Source organism: Lytechinus variegatus, chromosome 1 (genome assembly GCF_018143015.1).
Source record: "Lytechinus variegatus isolate NC3 chromosome 1, Lvar_3.0, whole genome shotgun sequence".
NCBI classification, from domain to species: domain Eukaryota; kingdom Metazoa; phylum Echinodermata; class Echinoidea; order Temnopleuroida; family Toxopneustidae; genus Lytechinus; species Lytechinus variegatus.
The window spans coordinates 47,120,129-47,137,483 of NC_054740.1; positions in this window are offsets into that span (position 1 = coordinate 47,120,129).

Here is a 17,355-nt window from a genome sequence, read left to right on the forward strand (position 1 = left end):
CACGTCCACCAAAAAAATTCTAAACCAAGATTTAACTTTAGTTAAAACTAGATGGATATTCGACTGCCCGTGGTTTAATTTTATGCCTCCGCCAAGTGCATGATCAATAACTGTACAAATCCGAATCATTGATTGAAATTAGGAGTGGGCTATAAATGGGTGATTTTTGGTTTTAATGTGGGAACAGTTTTTTTGTGTTCCTTTTATCTTATCTCAACATGAAATGACAATATTTTTTGTCTCGGGTCCGAGAAAAAAGTGTGCCGGGCCAAAATCCAAAATGGCCGCCCAAACCCCCCAAAATCACAGTTTTGGCCACAACTTCTTTATTTGGTGGTCTTTTTCTCTGGTTTTGGTGTCTATTCATATGTGTTTGGGGGTAGGCAATTTGTTTTTCCTATAATTAGTACTTTTAAACCATTATTTGTAGAGTTAAAAGGTAATTATACCTAAATTTTCCAATTTTTATAGCCTTTTTTTCAGCCAAAAAGCAGGTTTTATCGTCCTGGTGTTATTGGATTTTAGATGGTTCGAGGTCAACAATAGAAAGCACCTTCATAGAGCTATGTTGCTTTTATTCCTCTTCTATGGGTTTTACGGATATTTGTGAAATATATCTTATTAAATGAAATTTTTTATTATCTGTAGGGGCTATACAGTATACAATGTACTGTTACTGTACATACTACACTATATATCCATGCATTGACCACCATGACATATGACAAAGCCTGTATATAAACTATAGTGTCATACATTAGAAATAAGCTCCTAAGGTTTAAAATTAAATTGTGAATTGTGAATTTGATTGCTTGTCAGCTGATATACATGATGAAACCAGCAACGTTAATTGCACATAAAAATATCACATATATCATATATGTACATCACATATCTAGCCATATCTTCTTCATTTGGAGGCTTTGTTTTACCTGGTTGTGGTGTCTAACTGGCCTATGTTTATGGGGTCAGGTAACTATCATGGTAATTGATCAACAGCCGATCAGATCAGAACCAAGGATTCCATGCAAGTTACCATTAAGTTAACATAATGGTAATTATTTATGCAACGGGGCCCAGAATAGCTACAGTGTAAATGCCATGATGTGGGGTTAATTACCTTTCTCCGCCCACTGAATTAGAATATTTGACAAAACATGTCCTCAGTTTCTGAGACAAAACATATCTTCAATTTCTGAGGCATCTTATTCTAAACCTAAGAGCTCATTTCTACAAATGTACATGTATAACACTGTAGTTTATACAGGCCTTGTCATGGTGGCCAATGCATTTATGCAGTGCAGTGTGTACAGTACATTGTATACTGTATAGCCCCTATGGATAATTAACATTTTTTTTATTTAATAAGATATATTTCACAAATATCCGTAAAACTCATAGTAGAGGAATAAAAGCGACATAGCTCCATGAAGGTGCTTCCTATTGTTGACCTCGTACCATCTAAAATCTAAGAATCCCAGGACGATGAAACCTGCTTTTTGGCTGAAAAAAGGCTATAAAAATTGGGAAATTCAGGTATAATTACCTTTTGACTCTACAAATAATGGTTTAAAGGAACTAATTATAGGAAAAACAAATTGCCTACCCCCAAACACATATGAATAGACACCAAAACCAAAGAAAAAGACCACCAAATAAAGTTGTTGCCAAAATTGTGATTTTTCGGGGTTTTGGCGGCCATTTTGGATTTTGGCATGGCACACTTTTTTCTCGGACCCGAGACAAAAAATATTGTCATTTCATGTTGAGATACATTACAAGGAATAAAAAAACTGTTCCCATATTGAAATTACAAAAAAAGTATTTTTGACCCATGTATAGCCCACTCCTATTGAAATAAACACAATTGTTTTGACCCAAAGTAATCAGTAAGGAATTGGAACAAAGAAAGAAAAAAGGCGCAGGAGAAAAAGGAGAGAAAGAGAGATAGAAATAGAGGGAGAAAGAGAGATGGAGAAATATACCAACAAAATATCTATAAATGTTACATTTACCATTATTATTATCATTATCATTACTGCTATCATTTTGTCAACTATTATTGTGATTGTCATCATGACTAACATCCTCATAAGTGTACATAACAATAAAACTATTGCACATGGAATTTTTGTTTTGCATATTGCAAGTAAATGTATACACGACAAAGAGTGAAACATCATCATGATATGTATAACTGCAAGTAATTCCCATGAAAAAGAAGAAAAAATGAGAAAGTACTGCTGATTCAGTAAGGAATTAAGAAAAGGGAAGAAGGCGCAGGAGAAAAAAAGGGGAGAGGGAGAGAGATAGAAAGAAAGAGGGAAAGAGAGAGATGGAGAAATATACAAAGATCTATAAATGTTACATTTACCATTATCTTTATCATCATCATTATTACTTGTTCACTACATAAAACAATGCAAAATAACGAGATGAACTATTCTGGAACCCCCAAATCCCTAACTTACACTCTAAAAAATGAAGTGCTAATTACTCCGAAGTGCAGTCACTATACACGCTCTTTAAGAGCTAAAAATTTGAACTAGACAAATCATCACTCCGAAGTGCAGTCACTATACACGCTCTTTAAGAGCTAAATTAGCACTTCATTTTTTAGAGTGTAGCTATCATAAAATATGATGAATTATATATATCATATGAAAGAGGAAAGAATAGCATTTGATTTGCACCGAGTTCCATATTTCACACCTTTCTGTGTTCAATGAAGCGTAACTCGCAACGTTTCAATGATCGTGACTTATTTCATATTTTTTCTGAGATGAGATAATATGCTTTCATTTTATATACAATTCATAGTATTTCAGTCAGTATACGCATTTTGCAATTGATTTTAAACATTTGATAATATAACATTTGAGAATAATCAGATTCACTTTTCATATTTCATTTTCTGTTGAAATGAATAAAACACATGAAAAGGATCAAAATTGTATATAATATGAAAGCATATCATCTCATGTTACTTATCTAACCTTTTATAACAATTAGACTTATGAGGCCATCAGGCCTTTTTTTTGCTGACGAGTACAATAAGCTGAAAACTTACATTGAGAGAACCCTGCAAATTCCTCTTCATCTACTTTTGAATGAACTGAATTCAGAGTATCCTTGTATCCTAGGTGCGTCTTTTCTACATAACTGGCAATGCCTTCTGCTGTTCGGGGCCATGACTTAAAAAGAGCATCAGGATTCTCGTTTTTTGTAACCTCAACATCTTTTTCCACCTAAATGAAGAAAAAAAAAATCCTAAACAGAATCAAAACAAAAACAGAACCGGGGAGGGGGGGTATAAATGCAGGGTATGGTTAGCATTTTTTTCAGGTTTCCCCTCCCCCATCCCCTTATCACACCACGATGCACACGTACTTTATTCTTTTTCAGGGACTCTGCATCATCGGTCAGTTAAGACTCTTTAAATAATATCACAGTCACTGCAGAAGTCCAATCCATGTGCAATTTGGATAGTAATACATGTAACTAGTAAATAAATTGATATTTCAAACCACCTGTGTGCATGTTACAAAATTTCCACATTAATTTTTCAAGTGTCACAAAATATCCCCAGAACTCAAACATTCTATTTGTCTTTTGTTTTATTAGGATATCAGTGACCTAATAATGCCACTAAAATCAGATAAAGAGGCTGTGAATCTTATAATTCTTACAATACAAATGCCCCAAGACCAAAGTTTTCAACGTTTATAGCTTTCATCCAATTTTTTTTATCATTATTATGAAAAAGGGATGTCTATTTCTTGATTCTTATTTGAAAATTAACTTACATATCTGATTCAAACACAAACACACAAAATCAAGGTTTTAACTTCTGCATCATACCCTAGATCTATTTCTAACTTTACAATATCTTACCATGCCTGTGTCCAGTAGCCTGGGATACTTCTGAAATGTGGCTGCAGTATTAGGATTATCCTCCTTAATCCATTGTTTCCTGTGTGCTGGTTGCTTCATTTTTTAGCTAAAATGTCCTGCGGACCAGTGTTGTGCTTCAGCCAATTAGTGGCACCATCGTCATCATCATCTGAAAATTACCAAAGTTTGAAATATTCAGTACATTACTTCATTTACATACTGTATCATGATTTATTTCCAATTGGTCTAATGCCAATTTGTCCAATTGCCAACTCGTCTACTATCATTTGGTCTACCATTGGTTCGTCCACTATCTACATGCTAAAATGCCAATTGCTTCGTCCTCTCACAATTTTGTCTAACCACCTTACCTTGGTCCAACAGCCAAATGATTTAGTCCATAAACCATTTGGTCTAATTCATGGATAAGTGTTAATTGGGTAAAACGAACTAATGGGTATTTATTAGACCAACTGGTTATGAGTATAGGGAAGGCCCCTGGGGAGGGGAAAGGGGGACTTTCCATGAAAATTACAGTGTGATCTAATAGTAAACAAACATAGGCATCTACAATGTATGACTATGCTCGGCCTGGGATGAGTGAAGTTCGCAGCCATTTGTGTGTGCACATAATTTAGGCCCCTAAAACCTAAAATTACCCTTTTTAGAATATAAGGAACAATATCAACCAAAAATTTGTTGATTTTCAAATAGACTCTAGGCCTAGATCTACCCAATCTAAAGTTCAAGTTTTAGGTGCGCAGAAAAGGGGCTACCTTTCGTACTACTCAGCCTCAGGTAGCTACCCGCCTCGGTGTAGCGTACCGGTATGCTTGTTACGGTACTGCGCTGGTGTGGTAGCGCTAGCTAGCCCTGCGCGCACCGCAGGATCTAGGAGTACGCATAGAGATGTATACATCTCTATGGGAGTACGGTACCGGTACGGTAGGGTCTCGCCAGCCGGGGCCTAGCCTACTGCGGGGGAATACCGGACTCTAGTCGAGAGTCCAAGCCAGTACAGCGGCAGAAATACGTCCTGTCTCCTGCGTATAAATTCTATCAAATTACAATACATATATAGATCTAGGTCTTAATGCTTACCTCTGAATGTGTCAATTAAAACCGGCATTTGGAATCTTTTATCATGCCGAACACGAATTCGTCTGCCAAATGCAAACTGAACTTCTGAAGACTGCATATCAATTTGTTTGCGCTCCTTTTTTGCAGTGCGTAGCGTGTTAAATTATTTCCCTATGGAAAATACGCAGTTTTTGAGGGATTTACTAAGATATCTCCCAAACGCGTCAACAAGGTGATCTATCAAAACAGAATAGAATAGAGCAGATTCTCACCTTGAACATGATATGATTTTCAGTCAATTTTAGTCAAATTAAGTTCTGTCACTTTTGAGGTTTTTGGAACCTTTCTTGATGATTTTGAAAATCCATTTGTACATGAGCCAATGGGCAAGTGAGGGAAACGAAACGTTTGGTGCGACTTCACATTGTTGTAAAAAAATATATACGTCACAATAGACCCTATCAAAAAAAAGACATTTTGCAGAAAATGCTGTAGATTGCGAATACCTAAGAATGATTTTGATTGGATAAACAAAACCTCTCACTTTTCACATTTGCAAAAGCTTTTGCAATTTTGGTCACTATAGTTTGGCGGCCGGTTCAGCCGATGGCATTGTGTGTACACAGTACAGTACACAGTAAACACGCATAGCTAGGCAACGCAGCGCGTGAAGAATGTCACGATTCGTACTATACAGCGACGACTTGAGTGTATGTTGGATAGAACCGTACCATTTTGACCGGGGGGTGTGCCAATGAATGCAATTAAGTGATCAAGAAGAGTTACAAAACTGAAGGGAGTGAGAAAACAAGGAAAGTGAGAGGGAAATTTATGAAAACAAGTAATGCGAGGAAAAATTACAAGAAAAGGAGAGAAAGGAGAAGTGAAAACACGCAGCTGAGTGCGCTCACGATATGTAAGTTGAACACCCCTGCACCGCAATGTAGCAGCCCGCCACTATACACGTAGACTGCCTGCACGATGCGAAGACAGCGGCGCGTATTAGTGACTGTGCGTTAAACGTCCCATTTCTATGCCTTATAAAAGGAGCGTTTTTTGTACACAACAAATTGATATGAGTGAAGCCGCGCCACAGAGCTAGATCAGGAAACCCGTCTATCTACGGTATTGTTTAAAACTGTTAAACAATATCGTTAGAAATTCGAGCGATACTTTTAACAACGAAAATTTTGGGAAAATTTAAACACATGTTACGTCTTTTGAACAATATTGCTCAAAAATTTAAACAACACAATTTTAAACAGCGCCAATTTAAACAGCGTTTTTACAGTGTATCGATAAGATGCAGTACACTTATCATCAACAAAATCCTTACATGCAGAGCAGATTAGATTATTGGGTGATATCAGACATTTTTGTTGAAAAGGTATCAAAATGTGAAATAATACCGGCTCTGTCGCCTGATCATTCTGCAATAGAAGTAAATGTTTATTTTGCCATTACTCATCCTGTTATAAAGACAGGATGCTGGAAATTCAACAATAGCCTATGTTACGATGAAGAATATGTTAAAACAATGAAAGAGGAAATAACTCGTCTAAAACTTAGGTTGTCTGAAGAAATTATGGATAATAGAATACTGTGGGATTATGTTAAAATGGAAATTCGAAATTTCACAAGAAAATATTCTTAAAAAAAGAGCTAAAGAAAGAAAAGAGAAGGTTGATAAGTTAGAAAAGGAAATTATGAAATTGGAAGAGGAGGTTCAATTACGGCAAACACCATCAAGAACAAAAATGTTATTTTAATTGACTTTTGGCAAGAAAAAGAAGTGAGCCTAAAACAATTTATGCGTACTTAAAATAATAAAGGTATAAAAATCAGATCTCGATCCCCGTGGTTTGAAAGTGGAGAACGGAAGGGTTTTATTAAAGAACTTAAAGTTAATGGAAATGTAATAAGGATGAAAGTAGTATATTAAAAGAGATCAAAGAATTTTATTCTTCTTTATATTCTAAAGGAGAGGTAGAACCTGGTGATTATTTTTTCCCTAGTAACTTACCAAAACTAAGCGAAAACCAAAAGAATCATTGCGAAGTGAAAATAAACCAGGGGGATTGTATTGAAATTTTAAAAGAAATGCAACTAAATAAATCACCAGGAAATGACGGTTTAAATGTCGAGTTTTATATTACATTTTGGCAGGTAATAGGTGACCTAGTCTTAAATGCTTTTAATGATGCTATGAAATATAAAGAATTGTCACCGTCACAAAAACAAGCAATAATTACAACATAAGGAAGGTAAAGATCCGATGTTTATTAGCAATTATAGACCAATTTTCTTGCTTAATGTAGATTATAAAATCCAAACCAAAATTATTTCGAAAAGAATTAAGACCATTTTGGATAATATTGTGTCAGGCGACCAAGTAGGTTACTTAAATAATAGGAATATTGGCGATGCTGTAAGAATAATAAACGATATGATTTTTCATACATCAAATTTTAATAAACCAGGATACTTAGTTGCAATCGATTTTGAAAAGGCGTTCGACTCAATTTCACATTCCTTCCTCCAAAGGGTGCTTAAATCGTTTGGTTTTGGGCCGATTTTTAGTAACTGGGTTAACGTTCTTTACACTTACTCGCTGAGTTGTGTCTTTAATGGGGGAGAAATCGACCGGTTATTTTGCAATCGAGAGGGGGCTAAGACAAGGGGATTCCCTCTCCCCTTACCTTTTTATACTTTGTATAGAATGTTTAACGCATTGTATTCGTAATGATAATCAAGTAAAGGGTATTCGATTTGGTGAAACGGAAATTAAATAAATACTCTATGCTGATATTCGTAGAAGACTTAGATTCAGTATATAGATTAGAATTAATTCTTGAAAATTTTAGGAAGACATCTGGACTTAGGATAAACAAAAATAAAACGTTTATTTTACCTAGGACCCTCTGTTAACCTTACTCACCTTTTCTCTTTTGGGAAACAAGTTGATATGGGTATTGTCTTTTCATTAAATCCTGACGTTGCTGAAGAAATGAATTATAAAGAAATATTAAGCAAAATTAAAAATTTATTAAATTGGTGGAAACAAAGAGATCTAACTTTGTTTGGAAAGATTCATCTGCTTAAGACTTATGCATTTTCTAAATTTATTTATGTAAGTTCTTTAACGCCTATGCCGGAATGGGCTTTTAAAGAAATTGAAAAAATTTGTTTCGACTTTTTATGGCGAGGAAAAGATAAGATTAAAAGAAACACATTGTATCTGGGATATAAACAAGGGGGAATAAAAATGCTCAATTTTAAACTCTTTGTAATGGTACAGAGAGTGATGTGAGTCAAAAGACTGGTAAACGGTTACACTTCGTAATTCCGAAGGTTCTTTATTCCGAAGGTTCGTAATTCCGAAACACGTAAATTGCCTATACCTCGATGTTCGTTAATCCGAAAACGAAAAAGGGTTCGTTAATCCGAACATTTGTGGCGTAATTCCGACGATTCGTTATTCCGAAGGTTCGATAATCCGAAAACGAAATAAGGTTCGTTGTTCCGAAGGTTCGTTAATCCGAAAACGAAATAAGGTTCGTTGTTCCGAAGGTTCGTTAATCCGAAAACGAAAAAAGGTTCGTTATTCCGAAGGTTCGTTGATCCGAAAACGAAATAAGGTTCGTTTTTCCGAAGGTTCGTTAATCCGAAAACAAAATAAGGTTCGTTAATCCGAAAACAAAATAAGGTTCGTTTTTCCGAAGATTCGTTAATCCGAAAACGAAATAAGGTTCGTTAATCCGAAAACAAAATGAGGTTCGTTAATCCGAAAACAAAATAAGGTTCGTTAATCCGAAAAATGAAAACCGGGAAAGCAAAGGCAGAGGCAAGGGGAGGGGGCGGGGGACACTGTTGCCGTTCAGTTATCATATGAGGATGGGAAGGCAAGGGCGGCCGAACGAATTTTCGTTGGGGGTAAAGCCAAAAAATGAAACTCATACGTCAAAATTGGGACTGTGGTGATATTTTCACCTGAAGATTATCATCTGCTTGAAGTCATTGTGTGTTTGATAGTGATTAAGTAGAGAATAACTTTTTTGAAGTGACTTCTTATTATGGCAAAATGTATATTTAGGCTTTATTTTTCGGGAGAGAGTATAATGAGCGAGCGGCTTGGTAAAACAAATTCAAAGGTGAAGTTGTATAACGTTTTTTGTGGTCAGTTATTCTTAAAATGGCATTATTGCGAGGTGTTGCGAGCGTGAATCACAAGCTAAACTTAAATTAGTTTTTTAAAAATCCGAGCAGATTTCTGCTGTCATTAAAAAGATGTGCATCTAAATAAATAATTAACACGAGCGCAAAACGCGAGCTTGAACATACTGACCAGAAAAGGAACCTGTTAAAGAAAGCATTTAGTGACCTCTTTATAGGATGCATATTTCACCAATCGAATGAGAGTGCGAAGCGCAAAATGAAAATTTTCAATATTCCAGCCTGAAAACTTAACTTAACTTGTATACTTTAAAAAGAGTATTTTATTTCGAAAAAACATGAAAAACGGCATATTTATTTTTGAAAAAGGAACTTTCCCAGTTTGGAAAATATTAATTCCCTGTTTTTTATTCCATTTTTGATGCCCCCTGCCTCCCTCCCGGCGGATCCAACTTTCGTCAAATAGAGGGGGGGGGGGGATTTTTTTAGCCATATTTTCCTTGATCGGCAGTTTAAAGTTAGTTTTTGTTTGTTTCTTTGAAAGGGTAGTCCTAACAGTCAATAATTAGCTTTATCCTTATAAAATAAAGTAAATATGTAATAACATGATAAACCCTTTTTAAATAATGCGAGCGCGAGCTATATATTTTTGTTAATATGATGGGCAATATGTTTGCGATCTTCAAAGCGAGATGCCTATGTAACTAAATTTAGATAATAACTGCTAGCAAGAAGCGCGAACAGAATTTTTAAATATATATGCTCTGACCTGATCTAAAGGGGACATTTTAAGAACTTTTTGCAGTTAGCCATGAAGATGATGCGCGTTTTAGCCAATGGCGGCGGAACGTATTTTTTCACGATTTACGATTTCTCACGATTACAAAAAATGCTCCGAATGCTCACTTCACGTCTTGTTACATGAAATGTCTACTAGTTTCAGCTTGCGATTCGCGCTTTCAACATCTCACAAGGATCATTATTAGTATTATTTTTATTTTTATTACCAGTAGAAGCCGTTATTAAAAATGACATCCCCTCCAATACAAATCCTATTATCTAGAGGTTGCTCGCACGCTTCCAACACGCTTGATCCCCTGCATCTTTAATTAAACCATTTGCTTATAGGCAGCAATTGCTCAGATAAAATCGAAATTGGCCTATGCTTGATCAGGGCGCCATTCTTAATGAAATACATGCTTTGCCCCCAAAACACATCATCGATCGTTATTACTATATCATTGCATAATATCTTGTAATTTTGTAATGACAACATCGTTTTTGTTACCAAAATGAATTATTTTCATTTTCGGAAATACGAACCTTATTTAATTTTCGGATTAACGAACCTTATTTCGTTTTCGGATTAACGAACCTTATTTCGTTTTCGGATTAACGAACCTTCGGAATTACGAACCTTATTTCGTTTTCGGATTAACGAACCTTCGGAATTACGAACCTTATTTTGTTTTCGGATTAACGAACCTTCGGAATTACGAACCTTATTTCGTTTTCGGATTAACGAACCTTCGGAATTACGAACCTTATTTCGTTTTCGGATTAACGAACCTTCGGAATTACGAACCTTCGGAATTACGAACCTTCGGAAATACGAACCTTCGGAATAACCGAACCTTCGGAATTACGAAGCTTCGGAATTACGAATGTATGCGCTGGTAAACGGTGATCAGAAAGTGAAATGGAAAAAGTATTTCAAATTTCTGCTTAGACCATTAGGTGGTAATTTAATATTTTACTGTAATTTAACACCTGATATGATCAATATAAAAATTCCAAAGTACTACCAGGAAATGGTAAGTATTTGGTTTGATATAACTGTGTTCATCAAAAAGGACATAAGTAATAAAAGAAATGAAATTTTTTTCAATAACAGGTATATTAAAAATGCAGGAAAAGCGTATTTTCATGGAAATATTTTCTTAAAAAACACATACTAATTGCACCCTATTGTAAATGAACATGGTGATCTTAAATCAAATGCTTACTTTCCAGCCTTGGTCATAGAAGTTGTGTTGGGAAGGAGAAAAATAAATTAAACAGAATGGTGAAAGTTTGAAAGAAATCGGACAAGCAATAAGGAAGTTATAGCTGCTTTAAAACTGAGATCACTAATTCTATGTAGATTTCAAATTGGCAACTGAGTAAGTAAATTATGACAAGGGGCAAGGACAACTTTCCCATAGGCCATGTACTTTATTATCAGGGATTTGTGGTTCTAAATATAACCCAGGGAGTATATTGTTTTATGTCCTCGTGAAAGAAAAATATAATTTGAAATAAAACTTTTGGGAAAAATGACATTTTAGCCATAATGTGTATTGGAGTACATGGAAGAGTAGTCCTTGTCTGACATCACTATCACATCCCATATGCGGCCAATTTGAAGTCTCCATGGGTATAGTGATTACCAATATTTACAACTTTTAAAAATTCATAATTTTCTTGTTGTTTGTCCGATATTGTTCAAAGTTCCACCAATCGACTTGTCTGATTTTTCTTTTCCTTATAAAAACAGGTTTATATTTGGGTTGGATTCCCCTTTAAATGACGACGAAATAGTAACAATTAATAGAATATTTGCACATGTTCCTGTGGAATGGAAAGATGAATTAAAAAAATAATACCTTAGTTGATGGTTTGAAGATTGAATTTATTTTTTCTAAAAATGTTTTCCAGTTTGAGTCAGTTTATTCAAAACAGCTGTATAGATCCTGTATAAGCAAAATTGCCGACACTCCTGTCAGTTTTTACAATCTCGAATCATCATATAACATGTCTGAAAAAGAAATCGAGAAAGTATTTTATCGTCCAAGATTTTGCACATTAGATAAGCTAAGAGAGTTTCAATATAAATTATTATACAATATTATCTTTGTTAACCACCATTTATATGCCAGAAGGAAAAACCAGTTCCACTGGACCAGTTAGACCAGTATAATTTTAACTGGTAACTCTGGAAATTGGAACATCGGTTTACTGGTCTAACTGGTCATACTGGGTCCAGTTAAAATTTTACTGGTCCAGTTAAAAATTAAACTGGTCTTGAAGTACTGGAATTTTATACTGGTCTTGTTTCTGGTGGTTGTTACTGGTCTCACTGGTCTTCATACAGCAGGTTTCACTGGTCTTCATACTGGTCTAACCGGAGGCCGTTTCATAAAGCTGTTCGTAAGTTAAGAGCGACTTTAAGAACGACTGTTGATCCTTTCTTACGCGCTAAACCATCGCCTATGGTGTATACCATTTACCAAAAGAAAGGATACCAGTCGTTCTTAAAGTCGCTCTTAACTTACGAACAGCTTTATGAAACACCCACCTGGTCCTCAAACTGGTCGAACTGGTCCTCGTACTGGTCTTACTGGATCAGTTTATTACATGCATTTGGTATGATATATACCATGGCCAGTGAAATATGATGGAAAAGATGGTTAGTAAATTAATCTTTCTGCTGTTATTTTGAATGTGATGTATAAAATTACACATTTTCATTGTGAATTAGTTCACACAATTATTTTGAAGGTTTTCAAACAACAATTTCAATTCAATTTCAATTTCATTTATTTCACTTCCATCAAACAAAAACAAATTGTATACCATATATATAAAAATAAGTATTTGTATCCATTGCAAAGAAACAAAAATAATAATACATATGTTGTGAAAAAAACTTACACGATTTGGGCAACACATTGGAGGTTTTGAATAAGTATACTATTTTTCAATAGAAAATAAATTAAGTTGGAAATGGAGGGACCCACTAAAAAGCAATGCTTGTACAATGTGGGCCCCTCAAAAATAGATAACAAAACCAATAACAGAGTACAAATACAGACATATGTAATCAAATGAGAAAAAAAATAAATGAGAGAGAAATAATACTCACAAAATATAAAATACGAAGTTATCAAAAAATATAGTTTGTATAGGACAAAACAACCCGTCCTAAAATATATCCACCCTTCCCACCCCCCCCCCCCAAAAAAAAAGAAAAGAGAAAGGGGAGAATGCCCTGAGAAGATGGATGGGTGCTGCTGAACGTAGGTAGAACACATGCCATCGTGGACTCAAGCAAACTGGATTCAATGTGTATAAAACGAGAAAAAAATATATAAAATGACCTGGAAAGAATAAAATGCGCGAAAAATGCGATTGATGCCGTAAATAAATAAGTGGTAGGAAGGCGGATAAGCGGACAGGAAAGAGAAAAAAGATGAGAGGATAGACACAAATAATGTATGAGGTTCACGACCGAGCACAACTGGGAAGGACTTGTGTCAGATTTTTTTTTCAATTAAAGAAAAGGGATGATTAATGTTTTAATTATAGTCTTTATAGTAAAAATGATGACTAACTTCTTGACAGAGATGAAGAATTAGGTTTAATTTGAGGATACATTATAAGATTTTAATAGAGATAATTTGAATTTAGTCTTAAAAGAGTTCAAAGATTTTGCAGTTCTTATATCATTATGAAGTGAGTTCCATAACTTCGGTCCCTCATATATAAATGTGTTCTGAGCCAGCAAAGTTCTTAGAAGTGGTAAATGGAATTCACCCAATCGCCTTGTTGGATAGTTATGAATGGATTGATTTTTTGGAAACATTGAATGAAATACATTTGGGAGGTTGTTATTGTTATAATTGTACATAAACTGACCGAGATTGAACAAATACAAGTCTTTAATTTTCAATATTTTATGTTCCAAAAATAATGGGTCAGTATGAGACAAATATGCTGTGTGACATATGACACGAAGAGACTTCTTTTGTAATAGGAGTAATTTGTCTAAGAGTGTTTGATGTGTGTTGCCCCACGCTAAAATTCCATAATTTAAATAAGGTAATATAAGGGATGAATATAATGTAAGCAGGGATGATAATGGTAAACAAAATTTAAGCTTGTTAATTATACCAATGTTGCGTGAAATAGTTTTACATATGTTATCTATGTGGAATTTCCATGAGAGCTTATTATCGACTGTTATTCCAAGAAACTTAATATGGGATACATTTTCCAAGGGAGTTCCATCCAAAATAATATCAACAGGAAGTGTATTAATAGAGTTGCTAAACAACATATATTTTGTTTTTTGTAAGTTTATTGACAATTTATTTGCTCTTATCCATTGGGTGACATTTTTTAGTTCAGAGTTGATTGTATCAGCAAGGTGAAGAGGATTTTTATGTGAAAAAATAAGTTAGAGTCGTCCGCAAAGAGAATGAAAGAAAGAACATCTGATGATTTACAAAAATCATTAATATAAACTATAAACAAAATCGGGCCTAAAAGACTACCCTGTGGAACTCCACAATTTTTTTTTTTTTTCATTTGAGAATTGCATCCGTTTAAAAAGACATATTGCTTCCTATTCAAGAGGTAGCTCCTGAACCACTCCAAGGCCTTCCCACACACTCCATAATGATGTAATTTGTTTAGTAAAATATCATGATTAATGGTGTCGAAGGCCTTGGAGAAGTCCAGGAACAAACCAATTAAATGAGATTTATCGATTGAATGTGCCGCTTTTTCAATGAAACTCAATAATGCATGTGTAGTGCTATACTTTTCCCTAAATCCAAATTGGGAATTTGAAAGTATATTATTTGATTTGAGAAAATTAAAAGTTTTTTTTATAAATAATCTTTTCTAGTATTTTCGACAATGTAGATAACAAAGAAATTGGGCGGTAATTATTAACATCTAATTTGTCACCCTTTTTAAACAAAGGAATGACTTTTGCTATTTTCATGCTCTCGGGAACAATGCCGTTAAGAAGTGACAGATTGAATATATGACTTAATGGATCCGCAATTGACGATATTACCCCCTTAAGAAGAAAATTATTGATGTCATCATGTCCTGTACTTTTTTTTAGAACTGAAATCAGAAACAATATTAATTATCTCCTTATTATAATTTGGAGCGAGAAACATTGAACTATTTGGTGGGCCTAAAAATTCAGAAAAGTGTTTTGCTGCGGGAGGAATATTACTTGCAAGATTTTCCCCAATTGAAGAAAAGTGATTATTCAGGATATTACAAATTTGGCGAGAATCTTCAAAAATGACATCGCCAGATCTAATTTTTGTAATATTAAGATTTATTATTTGATATATTCAATGCGTGTTTTAAAATTTTCCATGTATTTTGCATATCACGCTTGTAAAGTTGTAACTGATTAGTAAAATATCTTTTCTTTTCTAAACGTATAATCTTTGTCAGTGTATTTTTATAACAAGTACATTTAAGTTTGGATTGCTCAGACCGTTTCATTTTGTATTTATAATATAAGTTATTTTTTCTGTTTATCGAACGCAAGAGCGATTTAGAAATCCATGGAAGCTTCGGTGATTTTATGTTGTTAGATGGCTTATCTCTAAGTTTCGGAATATAAGTGTCAAAGTGTAGATTAAAAATGTTCATAAAATTTTCAAAGGACAAGTTAACGTCATTACTATCAAAAACACAAGACCAATCAACATCGTCAAAACTAGCACCCAGACGAGCTATATTTTCGTGTGTTATTCTTCGTTTTAGTGGACGGCTATTGTTATTGAATCTGTCTTTTAAAGAGAAATTAGTCGAGACAGGGAAGTGATCTGTGATATCAGAGAGTAATATGAAGGAATCGGGTGGGGGAAGAACATTACAGAAAATATTATCAATAAGAGAGGCGGATTCATTGACTATGCGTGTGGGTTTAGATATTAAAGGTAAGTAAGAAGCGGATAGAAATATTTCCAAAAAATCTTGTGTAACATTATTTTGTTTTAATAAATCAATATTAAAATCGCCCATTATAAAGCAATTTTTACTATCAAAAATTTGATTTTTAACCAAGTCAGAGAGGTGATCTAGAAATGATTTGATGTTCGAACTCGGAGGCCTGTATATAACACCTATGATGTTTTTGCTGTTGGGGATAGTAATTTCAATAAAGAGATTCAATTGTATCAGTCATGCTATTAAGCTCGTCTCGAACTACATAATCATATGATTGTGAAATATATAACGCCACGCCCCCACCCACCCTATTTTGTCTGTTAACTAAAAGATCATATCCATCGAGAGCTAATGGAAGGCTTGTATCATGAGAAAGCCATGTTTCGGTTAAACCTACTACTGAGAATGTTTGCATGGTGGGATTATTTAAAAGTAACCGTAATTCATCAAAGTGTTTGTTAATGCTCCTAATATTAAGGTGTATAAGAGAAAAAGATGAGTTATCATAATCCTTAACAACATTATTAAATTGGTTATGGGTGATGTATTCAGAATATGGACTTTGAAATTGGTTATCAGTGTCAAAATCATAATTCAACTCTTGTGACTGTCTGTAACATGGTTTTCAAAGGAAGTAATATGAGGACTTATGTCTGATTCACTTTCTACTAAGGATGGCCTAAACAAGTCAAGAAAGTCATCATCGTTAACTGAATTGAATGGTGTATCTACCGAATTTGCCATATTAAAGAAAAATCAGAAAACACATTTTTTTTAGTTGACATTAAAATATAACAGGAAGAGTGAAATCTGAAATACAAGTCCCGGTCAGGAACAGATATACAATAGTCACGTGCATGAATGAGAAGAGGTACTGAAGCAAAAACGAAAAGAAAGGGAACTTACAACATAAAAAGCACGATACAGAAAGGCAGTTCAGGAAACCTATGAGCATGATGATAGAAGAGGCAAAGAAAGTCCGCTTATTGTGTATTGAAGGGTGAACAAGCCGCAGTTTTGAGCATGTGTATTGTCCGTTGCTTGAGCCCACGAACACCCACAAAAAAAAGTGAGTCACCTTGACTCACTTTGGCGAGTCACCAGTTTGTCCGTATAGCGAAACACTTTTACGAATATGTGAGTCACCATGACTCATTAAGATGAGTCTGATCATAGAAGACTCATTTTTAATGCATCATAGTGACTCATCTTTGCCTTGCAGACTCATTTGTAATGAGTCATGGTGACTCACATAATTTAAAGACTCACTTCAAATGAGTCACCCGACTCATTTAAAGTGAGTCATTAAGATGCTGACTCATTTTTAATGAGTCGCGGTGACTCATATAATCTCAAGACTCACTTTAAATGAGTCACATTGACTCGTTTGAAGTGAGTCAGTAAGACTCAGACTCATTTGGAATGAGTCACGGTGACTCATGTGATCCTTCTAGTGTGTCGTTA